Source organism: Zea mays, chromosome 8, assembly GCF_902167145.1.
Source record: "Zea mays cultivar B73 chromosome 8, Zm-B73-REFERENCE-NAM-5.0, whole genome shotgun sequence".
Taxonomy (NCBI): domain Eukaryota; kingdom Viridiplantae; phylum Streptophyta; class Magnoliopsida; order Poales; family Poaceae; genus Zea; species Zea mays.
This window is the reverse complement of record NC_050103.1, coordinates 59,032,401-59,051,076: the sequence shown is the minus strand read 5'-3', so window position 1 is coordinate 59,051,076 and position 18,676 is coordinate 59,032,401.

The window sequence follows — 18,676 nt, the reverse complement described above, 5'->3', positions numbered from 1 at the left end:
CTCAGCATCTTCTCCTTCTACTTCAGCGATTATTTGTTCTACATCATCAATAGGAGCCTTTTCCGAAGTCACTAGCCCGGATCGTTGCATGGCTTCGGAGATAGGGACAGTCTCCGAAGCTTCAGTTTCGTCCCCCTCACGTTCAACCCTAGCGGTAGAACGGACTCTGGCCATTTAACTATGAACTTGTGAAACTTTAATACTTTTTTCTCCGAAGCAGGCTTCAAGATGGAGCTTCGTTCAATTCTGACAAACAAGCTTCGGCGATGGTTAAAAATTTTGGCAGCAAAACAGTGCAAATAGCAGTAAATGCTGTGGTAACTTCACACCTACTCGTCTGTTTATATAGTGCCGCAGGTAAGAAGGCGAAGCGCCAGAAGTTTTACACCAGGCGGACACCCGCTCGCACTCGCTGTACGGTGGGCCGCAAAGACTGAACAGTAATTCTGCACGGTGGGGCCGCCACGCGCAGGGAAATTGAATCGTTTCTCGACAACGAGCTCAGGGAAGGTGTTTTTGAGACCTTCGGCGCTCCGAAGCTTAAGAAACTTTTTTCACGGATCAAGCTCGTTACGAAAAACGATCTAGCACCACGAAAGGGGCTACTGTTGGGTCCATGCTTCGTCGCCGAAGGTCTTATAGAGAGAAGCGATCCTCGGATGAAGCTATTTGTATAAGATAGCCGAAGGTTCCTCTTCGTAAAGCTTCGGCATTGCAAACCGACTTAAAGATAGAATGACCTTTTAGTCCATAAATGTCTGAGTCAATGTTGTAAGTTTTTATAAGGGGCATACTTGTAATTCCTCACAGGCTGCGTCCTGTGCCTATAAATAGGTGAACAGTACCCCCGTACTGTTCACGCTGACTTGGCATTTGCTTTTGCGTCACACTTGTATTTTCATCTCCTTCCAAGCCGAAGGTACATTTATAATTCAATATTGTCTCTATTTCTCTATGATGATATAATAAAGTTAAATGAATGATGTTATATGATTATTCGTGCTATCTTTTATGTTTCATATGCTTCGTCTTTCATTAATGTATACTGTGATGATGAAGGTTCGTCCTTCATGACCTTCGTCCGGAGATCGTTATATCCTAAGGGAAATAATGCCTCAAAGGACGAAGGACCTTATCGTTTAACATTTTCTGTGTTGCCTTGTTCTTAACTCATAGCATTTGAGAACAAGTCCCCAACAAACGTCGGGGTAGAATGGTGTGGCTGTCGTGGCGATCTTCTTTCTGTTCTCTTTTGAGGGCGGAGGCACGGAAAGAACAACTTGCTTCCTCCCGGTTTTGTTCGTCTCTTTCTTTCTTGCGATTTGTGTCCATTCTTTCGTCGGGGAAGTAGACAGTGGAGTTCTCCGGGTCAGCGGGCCCTCGGCCCCTGGCTTGCTGAAGGCGATCTTTTTTCGGAGCGCTGGAGGTTGCGCTTTTTCCTTCTTTACCCCGATATTCTCAGAGTATGTTGGAGGGGACTTCTTCTTTGGCGGATCTGCGATGCGGTGTAGAGTTCCCTTTTCATCTGCTACGGATGAGATAGTTCCGAAGCGGAATACAGATCCGAGACGGAGGGTGATCTTGCGGTGGAAGGTGACGGCAATTGAGCTAGCTTAGATCGGTGACACACCCCCTACCTGGCGCGCCAGCTGTCGGTGTTTTGGGTCCGACCCCACACCCGGGGTTGCCCCTCAAGGTGTTTTAGGAGTAGGACGGTGTCGCCGGCTGTAGCTAAATGGTTCGAGCTGGATGCACGAGGAACAATGGACAGTGTTTACAGGTTCGGGCCGCTTTGAGATGCGTAACACCCTACGTCCTGGCGAGTATGCTTTATGTAATGGGTTACAAGGGAGCTCTCTAAAGCTAGAACGTAGAGAGCTGGGGTGGATCGCTGAGTCGTGGGATCTATCTGAAGGGGTGCCCCCTAGGCCTTATATATTCGACCGTGAGGCAATACATGCGGATGAGATAACAAACCGCACCTAGGAGATAGTGAACTGATCGAGTCTATCTTCCTATAGTTCTGCCGACTTATCCTCGCCTGGCTCCGTTGTACGGGGCTCCAGCGCAAGAAAGTCGGGTCTCTGTTGTGGTTGTTTGCTCAATGTTGTTGGGCCATCCGGGCCCGCACCGATCCGGCCTTATGTCGATCTGCTTCACTGGTTGCTCTTCCCCAGGCGCATGAAGGAGTGACCTTACGATTTATTGGGCCCTTGGGCCTTTCGTGAGGTCTTTTATCCTTCCAGTGGACCCGGGGGATATCTGTCCCCCACACTCTCGGACTCGTTTATATTTCTAACGCTAACCCAGCCTGTAGTTGTGCTTAAGTTAATAAATTTCAGATTCGCCCTATTCACCCCCCCTCTAGGCGACTTTCAATTGGTATCAGAGCCCGGTGCTTCATTAGAGCCTAACCGCTCGAAGTGATGTCGGGAGCATCCGCCATGAGGGATCTCGGGACCGGCGACAAGACCGCAAGCTCGGGAAGAACACACTCAAGGGAGTCCGCCCACAAGCACAAGTAGGAATCCTCTTCCTCCATCAAGTCCCATCGGATAGGTGACAAGAAGAAGAAGATGAGGAAGGTGGTCTACTACGAGACCGACTCTTCGTCACCCTCCACCTCCGGCTCGAAATCGGCCTCCACCACTTCAAAGCGCCATGAGCGCAAGAAGTATAGTAAGATGCCCCTTCGCTATCCTCGCATTTCTAGACGCACTCCATTACTCTCTGTTCCATTAGGCAAACCACCTATGTTTGAAGGTGAAGATTATTCTATGTGGAGTGATAAAATGAGGCATCACCCAACCTCACTCCACAAAAGCATATGGGATATTGTTGAGTATGGAGTGCAGGTACCAAAGAAGGGAGACAAGGATTATGACTCGGAGGAGGTCGAACAAATCCAACACTTCAACTCCCAAGCCACAACTATACTCCTTGCCTCTCTAAGTCGAGAGGAGTGTAATAAGGTGCAAGGGTTGAAGAGCGCAAAGGAGATTTGGGACGTGCTAAAAAGACCGCGCACGAAGGAGTCGAGGTGACCAAGATCACCAAGCGGGAGACGATCGAGGGGGAACTCGACCGCTTCCGGCTTCACCAAGGGGAGGAGCCACAAGATATGTACAACTGGCTCAAGACCTTGGAGAACCAAGTGCGCAACCTCGGGAGCAAAAAATGGGATGACCATGAGATGGTTAAGGTTATTCTTAGATCACTTGTGTTCCTTAACCCTACGCAAGTTCAATTAATTCATGGTAATCCTAGATATACACTAATGACTCCCGAGGAAGTAATAGGAAACTTTGTGAGCTTTGAGTTGATGATCAAAGGCTCAAAGAAAATTATCGAGCACGACGAACCCTCCATGCCCGAAGCACAACCGGTCGCATTCAAGGCGACGGAGGAGAAGAAAGAGGAGTCTACATCAAGTAGTCAACCCATCGACGCCTCTAAGCTTGACAATGAGGAGATGGCGCTCATCATCAAGAGTTTCCGCCAAATCCTCAAGCAACGGAGGGGGAAGGATTACAAGCCCCGCTCCAAGAAAGTTTGCTACAAGTGTGGTAAGCCCGGTCATTTTATTGCAAAATGTCCACTATCTAGTGACAGTGACAGGGGTGACGACAAGAAGGGCAAGAGGAGAGAAAAGAAGAGATACTACAAGAAGAAGGGTGGCGATGCCCATGTATGTCGCGAGTGGAACTCCGACGAGAGCTCCTCCGACTCTTCCTCCGACGAGGACGCCGCCAACATCGTCGTCACCATGGGACTCCTCTTCCCCAACGTCGGCCACAAGTGCCTCATAGCAAAGGACGGCAAAAGGAAGAAGGTAAAATCAAAATCCTCCACTAAATATGAAACCACTAGTGATGAGGATAATTGTAGTGATGAGGAGGATAATTTGCGCACCCTTTTTGCCAACCTAAACATGCAACAAAAAGAAAAACTAAATGAATTAATTAGTGCTATTCATGAGAAGGATGATCTCTTGGACTCCCAAGAGGACTTCCTAATTAAGGAAAATAAGAAGCATGTTAAGGTTAACAATGCTTATGCTCTAGAAGTAGAAAAATGTGAAAAATTATCTAGTGAGCTAAGCACTTACCATGATGTTATTACCAACCTTAGAAATGAGAATGCTAGTTTAATTGCTAAGGTTGATTCAAATGTTTGTGATGCTTCAATTCCCAATCTTAGAGATGATAATGTTAAATTGCTTGCTAAGATTGAAGACTTAAATGTTTCTCTTGCTAGCCTTAAGATTGAGAACGAAAAATTCATTGCTAAGGCTAAAGAATTAGATGTTTGCAATGCTTCCATTTCCGATCTTAGAGATAACAATGATATTTTACATGCTAAGATTGTTGAACTTAATTCTTGCAAACCCTCTAGATCTACCATTGAGGATGTCACTATCTGCACTAGGTGTAGAGATATTAACATTGATGCTATTCATGATCATATGGCCTTAATTAAACAAAAAAATGATCATATAGCAAAATTAGATGCTAAAATTGCCGAGCATGACTTAGAAAATGAAAATTTTAAATTTGCTAGAAGCATGCTCTATAGTGGGAGACGCCCTAGCATCAAGGATGCCATTGGCTTCCAAAAGGGGGACAATGTCAAACTTAATGCCCCTCCTAAAAGATTGTCTAACTTTGTAAAGGGCAAGGCTTCCATGCCTCAGGATAACGAGGGTTACATTTTGTACCCTGCCGGTTATCCTGAGAGCAAAATTAGGAGAATTCATTCTAGGAAGTCTCACTCTGGCCCTAATCATGCTTTTATGTATAAGGGTGAGACATCTAGTTCTAGGCAATCAACCCGTGCAAAATTGCCTAAGAAGGAAACTCCAACTGCATCAAATGATCATGACATTTCATTTAAAACTTTTGATGCATCTTATGTTTTAACTAACAAATCCGGCAAAGTAGTTGCCAAGTTTGTTGGGGGCAAGCACAAGGGGTCAAAGACTTGTGTTTGGGTGCCCAAAGTTCTTGTATCTAATGCCAAAGGACCCAAAACCGTTTGGGTACCTAAAATCAAGAACTAAACTTGTTTTGTAGGTTTATGCATCCGGGGGCTCATGTTGGATCATCGATAGCGGGTGCACAAACCACATGACATGGGAGAAGAAGATGTTCTCCTCCTATGAGAAAAACCACGATCCCCAAAGAGCTATCACATTCGGGGATGGAAATCAAGGTTTGGTCAAAGGATTGGGTAAAATTGCTATATCACCTGACCATTCCATTTCAAATGTTTTTCTTGTAGATTCTTTAGATTACAACTTGCTTTCAGTTTCGCAATTATGTAAAATGGGTTACAACTGTCTTTTTACTGATACAAGTGTTACTGTCTTTAGAAGAAGTGATGATTCAGTAGCATTTAAGGGAGTGTTAGAGGGTCAGCTATACTTAGTAGACTTTGATAGAGCTGAACTCGACACTTGCTTAATTGCTAAGACTAACATGGGCTGGCTCTGGCATCGCCGACTAGCACATGTTGGAATGAAGAATCTTCACAAGCTTCTAAAGGGAGAACACATTTTGGGACTAACAGATGTTCATTTTGAGAAAGACAGGATTTGTAGCGCATATCAAGCAGGGAAGCAAGTTGGTGTTCATCATCCACACAAGAACATCATGAGGACTGACAGGCCTCTCGAGCTCCTACACATGGACCTATTCGGCCCGATAGCTTACATAAGCATCGGCGGGAGTAAGTACTGTCTAGTTATTATGGATGATTATTCTCGCTTCACTTGGGTGTTCTTTTTGCAGGAAAAATCTCATACCCAAGAAACCTTAAAGGGATTCTTGAGACAAGCTCAAAACGAGTTCGGCTTAAGGATAAAGAAAATAAGAAGCGATAAGAGGACGGAGTTCAAGAACTCTCAAATTGAAGGCTTCCTTGAGGAGGAGGGCATCAAGCATGAGTTCTCTTCTACCTACACCCCACAACAAAATGGTGTAGTGGAGAGGAAGAATCAAACTCTATTGGACGTGGCAAGAACCATGCTTGATGAGTACAAGACTTCGGATCGGCTTTGGGCCGAGGCGGTCAACACCGCCTGTTACGCCATCAACCGATTATATCTACACCGAATCCTCAAGAAGACATCTTACGAACTCCTCACCGGTAAAAAGCCAAATGTTTCATATTTTAGAGTCTTTGGTAGCAAATGTTTTATTCTTGTTAAAAGAGGTAGAAAATCTAAATTTGCTCCTAAGGCTGTAGAAGGCTTTTTACTAGGATATGATTCAAACACAAGGGCTTATAGAGTCTTTAACAAGTCTTCTGGACAAGTTGAAGTTTCTTGTGACATTGTGTTTGATGAGACTAACGGCTCTCAAGTAGAGCAAGTTGATCTTGATGAGCTAGGTGATGAAGAGGCTCCTTGCGTCGCGCTAAGGAACATGTCCATTGGGGATGTGTGTCCTAAGGAATCCGAAGAGCCACCACAAGCACAAGATCAACCATCTTCCTCCACACAAGCATCTCCACCAACTCAAGATGAGAATCAGGCTCAAAATGATGAAGTAGAAAATAAAGAAGTTGAGCCACCTCAAGAGGAGAGCAATGATCAAGGGGGAGATGCCCATGATCAAGATGAGGAAGAAGAACAAGCTACAAGACCGCCACACCCAAGAGTCCACCAAGCAATCCAACGAGATCACCCCGTGAACACCATCCTCGGCGATATTCAAAAGGGAGTAACTACTCGATCTCGTGTTGCTCTTTGTTGTGAACATTACTCTTTTGTTTCCTCTATTGAGCCACACAGGGTAGAGGAAGCACTACAAGATTCGGATTGGGTGGTGGCGATGCAAGAGGAGCTCAACAACTTCACTAGGAACGAGGTATGGCATTTAGTTCCACGTCCTAACCAAAATGTTGTAGGAACCAAGTGGGTCTTCCGCAACAAGAAAGATGAGCATGGTGTGGTGACAAGGAACAAAGCCCGACTTTTGGCCAAAGGATATTCACAAGTCGAAGGTTTGGATTTCGGTGAAACCTATGCACCCGTAGCTAGGCTAGAATCAATTCGCATTTTACTTGCCTATGCTACTTACCATGGCTTCAAGCTTTATCAAATGGACGTGAAAAGTGCCTTCCTCAATGGACCAATCAAGGAAGAGGTCTATGTTGAGCAACCTCCCAGCTTTGAAGATATTGAGTACCCTAATCACGTATATAAACTCTCTAAGGCGCTTTATGGGCTCAAGCAAGCCCCAAGAGCATGGTATGAATGTGTGACACCCCACTGTCACCTAGGGTTTCTCTCAAATGCCAAACCGAGAACCATTATTTTATGTGAACCAAAGTAAGCATGAGCATCAAATTAACTTAAGTGATAAAGAATTCACCAAGTATATACTTAAAAGTATCATGATCAAAACAATTGGGTCTTTCAAAAAGGTAAGAATGTTGTAACCCTAATGAAAACCCTAAGTGAGCCCCATGAGCAAAATTCAAGAAAATAAGAAAAGAGTATGAAAAATTTAAAATTAAGACTTGAGCCAATTATGAAAATTGAAGTATATTTAATAAGAAACAAGAAAGGTTGAGAAAGCCTAGCCAAAATAACTCAAATAAAACCCCAAATCAAGCTTCTCATGTGGGGACTTAATGGGAATTCTGAATTTCAGAATTCTGAAATTCAGACCTTGAGCCAAAGATCAGGGATGTTCACCTTGATCCCTAACTCGAATCCTAATGGCTCCATTAACAAAATTGTGTCTAACTAACCCCTCTGTCGTGTGCCAGAAGATGGCATTGGGACGCGAGCCCTAGACACGACAAAACCCTGGATTTGCCTCGGGTTTGAGCAGGGAGACAGACCGGATTTCCTGGCTCCATATCTCTGCAACCAGTAGGCAAAATCCTATGACCCCCACACAAGATCGGTAGATTGTAGGGAGGAGAAGAGGTTTTGTGCACTGACCAAGGTGAGAGCAGGCTCGGATGAGCGACCACACGCGCCAGAACTTGGGCAGAACACACGGGCACACGTGTTCGACCCTGGTCGGCACGCCAGAGCTCGCCCAACCCGCGCGCGCGCTCGGCCCGGCGTTCGGTCCAGTCCGCCGCGCGCCCTTGCCCTCGGCCGTGCCCGCCCGCGCCTATAAAGCCTCCCCGGGCGTGCCTCACTTCACCCCGAACTCACCCTCACCGGCCGGCCACTTTCCCTTAGCTCCGGCGAGCTCATTTCTGCCCGCCATTGCCGCCATAGCTTCGGCCACCGTGGCCAGCCCACTCCAGCCACCCCTAAGTCGAGCCAGTGCTTCGGCTAGCTCCGCCAGTGGCCCGTGAAGCTCGCCAAGCCCTCGGACCAGGCCGGACTTCACCGGAGGCCCGAGATCAACCTCACCGGACTTCGGTCTTCCGCCGCTACGCGTGGACCGAGCTATCCAGTGAGTCTCCGACCAATTCCTTGCACCCATATCTTCTCTGGCACCCCGTGAACCTCTCTGACCCATCCAATTGTTCTATCTCGCCGTGACCAGGCCGGACTCCTCACCGCCGACGAGCATCCCCGCTTGCGCACGTGGACCGGCCGACTCCGGCCATCTCCAACAGCGACCCGCACACCGTTGTGATCCCCGAGACCTCCCATACGTCCTTGACCACTTCACCGGAGCAATCTCGCCGCCGGTAAGCCCCTCCGCCCTTTCTTCCGCCGCGGTTACTGTTTGAGTTAGACAAAGGACCTCGGGTTAGGATTTATAGAACCCGAGGGGTTTTCTGTAACGTCAGTGACTCATGTGAATAGTAGCCTAAGGACTGATCCGCGAAGAAAACTTAGAAAACCTGCCAGGGACCCCAGTGCAAAGTGGATTTCCATATAATCAATTCTGTTAATCTTTTTAAATGACCAGAGAACTTAGAAAATCCATAACTTGATGAATTCTTAATAAAAAGTTGTCAAACTAATTTTGCTAGCTCCTGAATATTATGAACTATCTTTTAAAAATGATAAACCTTATGCTTTCTGTTCTGAATTTTAGAGTTTAAAATTAAAAATAGAAACCTACCAAACCTAGTTTAATTAAGGAAAATTAGTTTTCTTCTGTGCTGAACTAAAGAAAAATTGCAGATGTTCAAACCTCATTCAGACACTGTTTAAAAATAATAGGAACCCCAGCATTAGAAGATATGATGTGGTTATTCATTTAAAGCTATTTTGCCCAAAACTTAGGAAAAATCATAAAAGCATTAGAAATTGGTGAACAATAATTAAAATTATTTTTCCTAGTTTGCTTATGTAACAGACAACCTAGGAAAAATACAGAGACTATTAGTTCAGACCAGTTTTAAATTAAAAATGTTTTATTTAGCCTTAATTGCACTGAAAATCAATTATTAAAGTTGCAAAACTATAACCAAAATGAGTAATAAAAATCCAGTGGACTTACAACTACCAGAGCCCCACTACAAAAATAAAGAACACCTCAGCCCAACTTTTTAAGCAAGGAAAATAAATATAAAGTGATAATGAGGCATTTTTCAAATAAATCATGAACAACCCCTAATCATGTGATAATGGGCAACCAAAAATTAGCTAAGTCCATAGTGTGATAAACTACGAGAGAAAAATGCAAACCCATGAAAAAGAAGCAAACGCATACCTATTGCTAGTATTTTATGGGAAAGGCCACTTAATTCAAATAATGCATACCACCCCTTCCCTTAAGCAAAAAGAGGCCAAACTTCAGAATGATTGCTCTTGCGCAAAACAATAACTAAGAAAAATAAGAACTCTGTTGTTTGATATTTTCAAATATAGTGGTAGTAGAAAGCACCCATTTGGCTAGAAACTTGAGAAAACCATAGAAAAATAATTAAAAGGTATTAATGACTAGAAATTTGTATCAAGTCATGTTATAACACCTAAAAGCCAGCAAAAATAAGTTTTAGAGAATTACCCACTGTTAAATAATAGTTGTAGTTCAAAGCACCCCTTCTGCCCTAGAATTTAATAATTTTGTCCAGAGAAAACTATTCACTTTCTGATCCCCAAATTTTGAGACAGAGAAACATACACCAGTACCAAGCCACTGTAATTGTTGCAGAATTTTTAGAATTTTATAAAAGCAACTTGTAGTTGAAACCCACTCCAAAACATTAAAAAGAATAAAAGAAAAGGAAAGAAGAAATAAACCTCACCCCAATAAGTCTAACTTGAGAACTTATCAATTTTCCCTAAGACTTAAAAGGAATTCAGTGGAACCCCAAAAATAAACCTACCACTTACCTTAGCTAAGTTTAACCCAACTTACCAAGTATACCACTAAAGGGTCTTACATAAGTAAAGTTAACTTTGTTTAACCCAAGAGGATCATACACCTTCGAAGTTGTAAATTCTAAAAGCATATATATCATATCATACATATATCTTACGCATTGCATTTATTAGACTGTAATCTTGCCGACGGAGAGTACGTGCTCATCCCCGAGCAAGGACCTGTCCAAGAGGAGGACTAGGAGCAGGCGTCAGAGGCTGCTATTGAGGATCTCCCCGCAGCCCCAGCAATTGAAAGCAAGCCCCGGTTTTTATGCATAACCGTATTATTATATGCTACTTTACTACACTTAATGCTTGTAGGATTGTAATGTGCACTTAAGTGTAGGAGTTGCTTGAAACCTCTAGTTGCATGAACTTAGGATTCCTTTTTGAGATGAATACTAGTATGCTAGGACGAGTAGCTGCTTGCTAATCAGGAATTGATTGTATTCATCTTGATAATGGGATATATGTTAGTCTATGGACTTGGATCCAGGGAGGATGCCTTGTCCATGAGACGGGAAAAAGAATTAAGGATTAATGTGTGGATACCTGAGTCAAGCTTTTGAACGTACTAAGCACATGCCGGGAAAAATGGTAACCGGTAAACCTAGTACCTGAGTGAAGCCGGGCGCGGACTTTATCCCTCATGCGACCTGAGACTGGGTCTCCCATGCTAGCTATGGTGGGTACAAGTGCGGTCACTGCACGGCGGCAGCCGGGGTAAGTGGAGCATTGTATGCCAAGGCGGTGAGGCCTGGACGCGAACGGGGAATCAATGGGGACGGTTGTCATGTGTGAGGTCGGAGTACCCTGACATGCTGTGTGTTTAGGTTTACCTTGCAAGGTTAAAACTCGATTCAAATTGTCTGCTTCTCGCAGCTAATGAGACTGCTTGACCCCTTGTACTACATCGAGTAAGAAGTGAAATGTGGTTACATGAGATAACTTGTTAATTGAACTAAATGATTGTTACCATGTATGCTTAAAAGGAGCAAATCTAGCCAAGTTAAAGATGATAGAATTTGAAAAGCTAAAAATTGATTTTAGAAACAGCTAGTGCTTTTGGCAAACCAAACCCCTCAGCCAAACAGCTGCATAGTCTAGAGGTAGAGGAGTAGACTCCTCACACCGGTTAAGTCTAGCTGAGTATTAGTATACTCAGCCTTGCTTGTGGCATAATTTTTGCAGGTACCATTCAGGAAATGGTTGATGGTGTGACTTGGCCTACCACCCTGCCACCGGGTTGGACGGTCGAGTGGGATGTTGCTCCGGCAGGAGAGGAGCACGAGGAGTAGTGGGCTAGGCCTTGCCCAATTCCTCGATACCGATGACATCGATTATCCGCTACACTTTATTTTGTGAACTTTATTTGCTACTCGAAAACTCCGATTTATGTAATAACTCAGTACTTAATTTGAGGTTTCCTGTTTTATTGTATTTCTTCTGTGACTCACCTTCGAGTGAGATTGTGGAATTTGATCCTGGTTAAGTGGCTCTATCAGACTAGATCTGAGGGACTGACGGGTTATTCCGATTTAAGTGTGTTACGATCCTTGAGGCGTGACTTAGGCACTTAAGCTGGAATAATTCAGGTGGTTCCGCCACAGCTGGTATCGGAGCAAATTCCACCACAGAGAAGGACAATAAACCATGAATACCAATTTTCAAAATGTAAAACTTGCCTAGAAACTACTACAGATCGTCAGGACTAGACCGCTAGACCTAGGACGAAAGGCCTTAGGCATAGAGGGAGAAATAGGTGGCCAACTAATTAGGCCCCATGGGCCAGTACTTATATTTTAAGGATGCCCTAAAAAGCACCCTATTTTCTTTTTGAGAGGCAACGTTTCTTCCAGCATGCATGCATTATAAAACACAAAGAGGAATTAAAATTTGAGCTAACCCCTTTTCTTAAAACCATCCGGGCTCTCTTTTTCTTTTTCCTTCCACCATAATCTTTACCTTTGATTCCCTTCCGCAGATGAATTCACCCACCCCCGCCAGTGGAGGAGACTCTCGTTTCAGTTCTGACTTCCTTTCTCGCGATGGTTTTCCTTCCATCTTGTGGGAAGTGCTTAACTCTGCCGGTTACCCTACGCCCCCTTTGTACATGGTGCAGTTGTATGAGGAGCATCGGGTACCTCGTTGTCGGGTCTGGCTGACTTTGGAGGCTCATCCCCTTCAGCCGGGTTGGCGTTCTCTTGATTCCGAGACGATTGGGCTCAGGACGGACGACACCTTTGAAGCAGCAGCCATGAAGACTCTGCCGACTTTCTGTGGCTACCATCCCCTGGAGATGGTGATGCACCCCTTGGGACTCTTCCCTGCTGAGAAGAAGGATGATCCCATGTGGTGTAACTGCGTGAGCCATGTGAAGGATGTGTGGGCGATGTATCCTGACTTGGTTGGGAGGGTCACTGTTCAGTGCATGAGTGCGCTGTACCACCTTCAGGCCCTTCAGAGCGATGCTATGGCACTCCTTGCTAACACCGCTCAGACTGCCAAGCTCACTCTCGACAGTCGGGAAGATTTTGTGGTCGACCTATCCACCGAGTTGGTGGAGAAGGATCTGCAGGTGGAGAGGCTGAGCCAGCGCATCACCACCTTGGAGCAGCAGGTGGAGATCCGAGACAACACTATTGATGTCTTAGAGAATCAGCTTCACGATGTGCAGAGGGAACTCGAAGAAGCAAATGACCACTTGGACATGCACCACCTAGAGATGGAGGCCAATGAAGCAGGAAGCGACGGAGAAGAGGCTCCTGAGGAGCTAGGACCAGCCCCTGGTGCCAATGGGACTACCTCCGCGATGCATCCTTCACCCATATCCAGTGTCGCTTCCACCGCTCAGGGTTAAGCAGTCGCTTCGACACTTTTAGGCGGATAGAAACCTATGCGAGCTTAGTAATATCATGTTTTGGACTAGGCTTATGGGTACTTTCCCCTGATTGATGTAACCCTATAAACTTTTGAAATCTGTGGGATATTTGTCACCATGTTATCTTCCTTTCGAACCTAATATTATGATTATGGCATTTTTCCTTCCATATGAGATGATATCTTGTCGTTCGAAACTGTGAGTTGGGATAACAATGGCGACAATCTCTGTTTTCAGATGGCAGCTAGGCAGCGTCGCGGGCATAACGAGCAGGTTCCCCCGCCACCTCCTCCAGCTCCCACAGTGCAGGAGCTGATGGCCCAGCAAATGAGATTCTGCGACAGCTCTTGCAGCGCCAGCCCCACCCTCAGCAGCATGGTGGAGGCCAGCATCAGCGACCTCCGGCTATGGCAACATACCAGGAGTTTCTGAGCATGCAGCCACCCTTGTTCACCAAGGCAGAGGATCCGTTGGACGCCAACGTATGGCTTCGCGTCGTCGAGTCCAAGTTTCCCCTCCTCACAAGAGACTGCCCTGATGAGGCCAAGGCTCGCTTCGCCGCACAGCAGCTTCGCGGCCCTGCTCGGACTTGGTGGGACCACTTCCGTGCTATGCTCCACGCTGATCGTGAAGTATCTTGGGAGGAATTCAAGACTGCCTTCAGAGGACATCACATCCTAGCTGGCATTCTTGATCGGAAGTTGAATGAATTTCTGGCTCTTAATCAAGGAACCCGCACGGTACTGCAGTATGCGCAAGCCTTCAACGACTTATGCCAGTATGCAGGGTATCATGCTGATTCTGATGAAAAGAAGAGGGATCGCTTCCGCACGGGTCTCAATACCAAGCTGCGGGAACGACTCAACACTGTCCGGGCTGATAGCTTCAATGAGTTGGTCAACATGGCCATCTCCCAGGAGGATTGTATTGTTGCTCACCGGGCAGAGAAGAAGAGAAAGGCACCAATGGCAGCACCATCCGCTCAGGATCAGAGGTTCCAGATTGTTTCTCACAATCAGAGCAGGGGTTTTCAGCAGCAGGCAGGCAGATGGGTGATCAGGCCACCTCAGCAGCAGCAGCAGCCGGCACCCAACCGCTTTCCAGCTCCCGCCCCAAGGAACAATCAGCCTCCGCAGCAGCAGCAATTCCGCCAGGGCAATGGGAACAAGTGTTTCACTTGTGGCAATGTGGGCCACTATGCCAAGAATTGTCCCAGGAACCAGCAGAGGCAGATGCCAGCACCAAATCAAGACAAGGGAAGAAAGCAGAAGGTGCAAGTCAGGCAAGGGAAGCTCAACTTCACTACTCTGGAGGAAGTACCTGAAGGAGCTCCTATCATGACCGGTACCTTTTCAGTTTATAATCAACCTGCTTTAATTCTGTTTGATTCTGGTGCATCTCATAGTTTCATTAGCCAAAAGTTCAGCGCTAAATGTAAACTGCCATTCTCTCACTCAAAAGGGTCATTCATGATAGTCACACCTGGGGGTAAAATTGCAACTAAACAATTAAACCAAAGTGTGCCTATTCAACTGGGAAGCCACATTATCAAAACCACTCTTCTTGTGTTGGGATTGGAGAATGTGGACATTATTCTAGGAGCAAATTGGATGACCTTGCACCAAGTTGTGCTTGATGTAGCCAGTCGTACCGTGGAAGTTAATTCTCCGTTCTGCGGGAACTTCACCTTAATTCTGCCTAGTCAGGGTTCTACTCAGTCATGTGCTTTCTCTATGATGGAGTTACCTCTGAAGAAGATCCCAGTGGTCTGTGAGTATGCAGATGTCTTCCCAGATGAATTGCCAGGAATGCCACCAGACCGGGATATTGAATTCGTCATCGAGTTGCAACCGGGAACAGCCCCAATTTCCAAGAGGCCCTACCGAATGCCACCCGCTGAGTTGGCAGAGTTGAAGAAGCAATTGCAAGAGTTGCTGGATAAGGGATTTATTCGCCCAAGCACTTCGCCTTGGGGATGTCCAGCACTATTTGTGAAGAAGGATGAAAGCTTGAGGCTGTGTATAGATTACCGCCCTCTTAATGGGGTAACTATCAAGAACAAGTATCCTTTGCCTTGTATTGATGTTCTCTTTGACCAGTTGGTCGGGGCCAAGGTGTTTTCCAAGATAGACCTTCGCTCTGGCTACCATCAGATCAAAATACGAGCAAGTGATATTCCGAAGACGGCATTCTCAACCAGATATGGGCTATATGAATTCTTGGTGATGTCATTCGGGCTGACAAATGCACCAGCATATTTCATGTATCTGATGAATTCTGTTTTCATGCCGGAATTGGACAAGTTCGTGGTGGTTTTCATCGATGATATTTTGGTGTACTCAAAGAACGAAGAAGAACATGCCGGGCATTTGCATGTACTGCTTCAACGTCTGCGAGAGCACCACCTTTATGCCAAGTTATCAAAGTGTGATTTTTGGCTAAAGGAAATCAAATTCTTGGGTCACACTATCTCTCAGGCTGGAATAGCTGTTGATCCAGATAAAGTGCAAGAGGTGATGAACTGGAAGCCACCAACAACTGTTCACCAGATTCGGAGTTTTCTGGGATTAGCTGGTTATTACCGAAGATTTATTCCGGACTTCTCTCGAATTGCGAAGCCTATAACTGAGTTGCTGAAGAAAGAAGTCAAATTTGTTTGGAGTCAGAAGTGCGAAGATGCCTTCCATGCATTAAGGCAGCATTTGACCACAGCACCAGTATTGGAGCAACCCGACAATAGCAAGCCTTTTGATGTGTATTGCAATGCCTCTGGCACCGGGCTAGGTTGTGTCTTGATGCAAGACAACCGAGTCATTGCTTATGCCTCAAGAGCACTCAGGCCTCATGAGCAAAACTATCCCACTCATGACCTCGAGTTGGCAGCAGTGGTTCATGCATTGAAGATGTGGAGGCACTATCTAATGGGAACCCACTGCAACATCTTCACTGATCATAAGAGCCTTAAGTACATTTTTACTCAGGCTGATCTCAACATGAGGCAGAGAAGATGGCTAGAGCTGATCAAGGATTATGACCTGGAGGTACATTACCACCCATGAAAAGCTAATGTGGTAGCAGACGCCTTGAGTCCAAAGATGCAATGCAATTGTATTCTGATGGATTCTCGCATGAATACCTTGTGTGATGAGTTGAGCAAGATGCAAATTGAAGTGATTCCTTCTGGTTCTTTGCCTCACATTTCTGTTGAGCCAGCTTTGCAAGACCAGATTATCATGGCCCAGCTCAGTGACAAGGGAGTGCAAATTATCAAGAAGAATCTCCATCAGAAGGTTGAGAAGTATAATTGTTTCTGCCAGTATGAAAATGGTGTGTTATGGTTCAAAAGCAGATTGGTGATTCCTAAAGATCAGGACCTCAAGAGGAAAATTTTGGATGAGGCTCATCTCTCCAAATTCTCTATGCATCTGGGAAGCACCAAGATGTACCATGATCTGAAGCCTTTGTACTGGTGGACCAGAATGAAAAGGGAGATAGCCCAGTATGTATCAGAGTGTGACACCTGTCAGAGGATAAAGGCAAGCCACTTGAAGTCAGCTGGAGCTTTGCAACCACTGTCCATACCTTCGTGGAAGTGGGATGACATCAGCATGGATTTCATTGTGGGTCTGCCCAACACCTCTCGTCATCATGATTCCATTTGGGTTATTGTGGACCGATTGACGAAAGTGGCACATTTCCTTCCTGTGCACACCACTGATAAGGCTCAGAAGTATGCAGAATTGTATATTGACCGGATCGTGTGTTTGCACGGATTACCTCGGACCATTGTTTCTGACCGAGGAGCCCAATTTGTTGCCAGATTTTGGGAACAATTGCAGGAGTCTTTGGGAACCAAGCTAATCAGGAGTTCAGCTTATCACCCACAGACTGATGGTCAGACGGAAAGGGTAAACCAAATTCTGGAGGATATGGTGAGAGCTTGTGCAATCGATTGTGGCAAGAACTGGGATAAGCACCTCTCCTTGGCAGAGTTTTCTTATAACAATAGTTATCAATCCAGCCTAAAGATGGCACCTTTTGAAGCTCTCTATGGAAGAAGGTGCAGGACACCACTCAATTGGTCGCAACCTGGAGAAAGAGAAGTTTTTGGACCTGACTTAGTGACTGAAGCCGAAAGGAGGGTCAGACTAATCAGGAAGAATCTAGAAGCTGCTCAGGCCAGGCAGAAGAGTTACCATGATAAAAGAAGGAAACCTCTCCAGTTCGAGGTGGGAAGTTTTGTATACCTCAAGGTATCACCCACCAAGGGAGTGCAGAGGTTTTCGATCAAAGGCAAGCTAGCCCCTCGTTACATTGGACCTTATGAGATCATAGAAGCATGTGGACCCGTGGCATACAAGCTGAAGTTACCTTCAAAGATGTCTGCCATTCACAGTGTATTCCATGTATCTCAGCTGAAGAAGTGTGTTCGATTGCCGACCGAGATCATAGCAGAGCCAGAATTGGAGATAGAGCCAGATCTATCGTACCAAGAGTACCCCTCCAAGATTCTGGATTGCAAAGAAAGATCAACTTGGGCTAAATCGATCAAGATGTACAAGGTCTAGTGGAGTAATCACTCAGAGGAGGAAGCTACATGGGAAACCGAGGAATTCTTGAGATCCAACTTCCCCGATTGCCTACCTAAGGAAGCTGGTACGTAATCACACCCAACCCCTCCCCCTGCCCTTCGAATCTAATTTTCAAAAATATGATCTTAATTCAGAATGAAGTAACTATGAAGTAAAACTTAAAAGGACTTCCTTCTGAAGTTGCACAGAGAATGACATTCGAAGAGCAGTGTCACCCTAATAATAACAATAATCACCCAATTCCTATAAGTCTCACCCTTCGCTTCACCCTGGGAGGACTCTGGCCCGAATCTCGGGATGAGATTCCTTTAAGGGGGGAAGGCTATGACACCCTAGTGTCACCTAGGGTTTCTCTCAAATGCCAAACCGAGAACCATTATTTTATGTGAACCAAAGTAAGCATGAGCATCAAATTAACTTAAGTGATAAAGAATTCACCAAGTATATACTTATCATGGTCAAAACAATTGGGTCTTTCAGAAAGGTAAGAATGTTGTAACCCTAATGAAAACCCTAAGTGAGCCCCATGAGCAAAATTCAAGAAAATAAGAAAAGAGTATGAAAAATTTAAAATTAAGACTTGAGCCGATTATGAAAATTGAAGTATATTTAATAAGCAACAAGAAAGGTTGAGAAAGCCTAGCCAAAATAACTCAAATAAAACCCCAAATCAAGCTTCTCATGTGGGGACTTAATGGGAATTCTGAATTTCAGAATTCTGAAATTCAGACCTTGAGCCAAAGATCAGGGATGTTCACCTTGATCCCTAACTCGAATCCTAATGGCCACATTAACAAAATTGTGTCTAACTAACCCCTATGTCGTGTGCCATAAGATGGCATTGGGACGCGAGCCCTAGACACGACAAAACCCTGGATTTGCCTCGGGTTTGAGCAGGGAGACAGACCG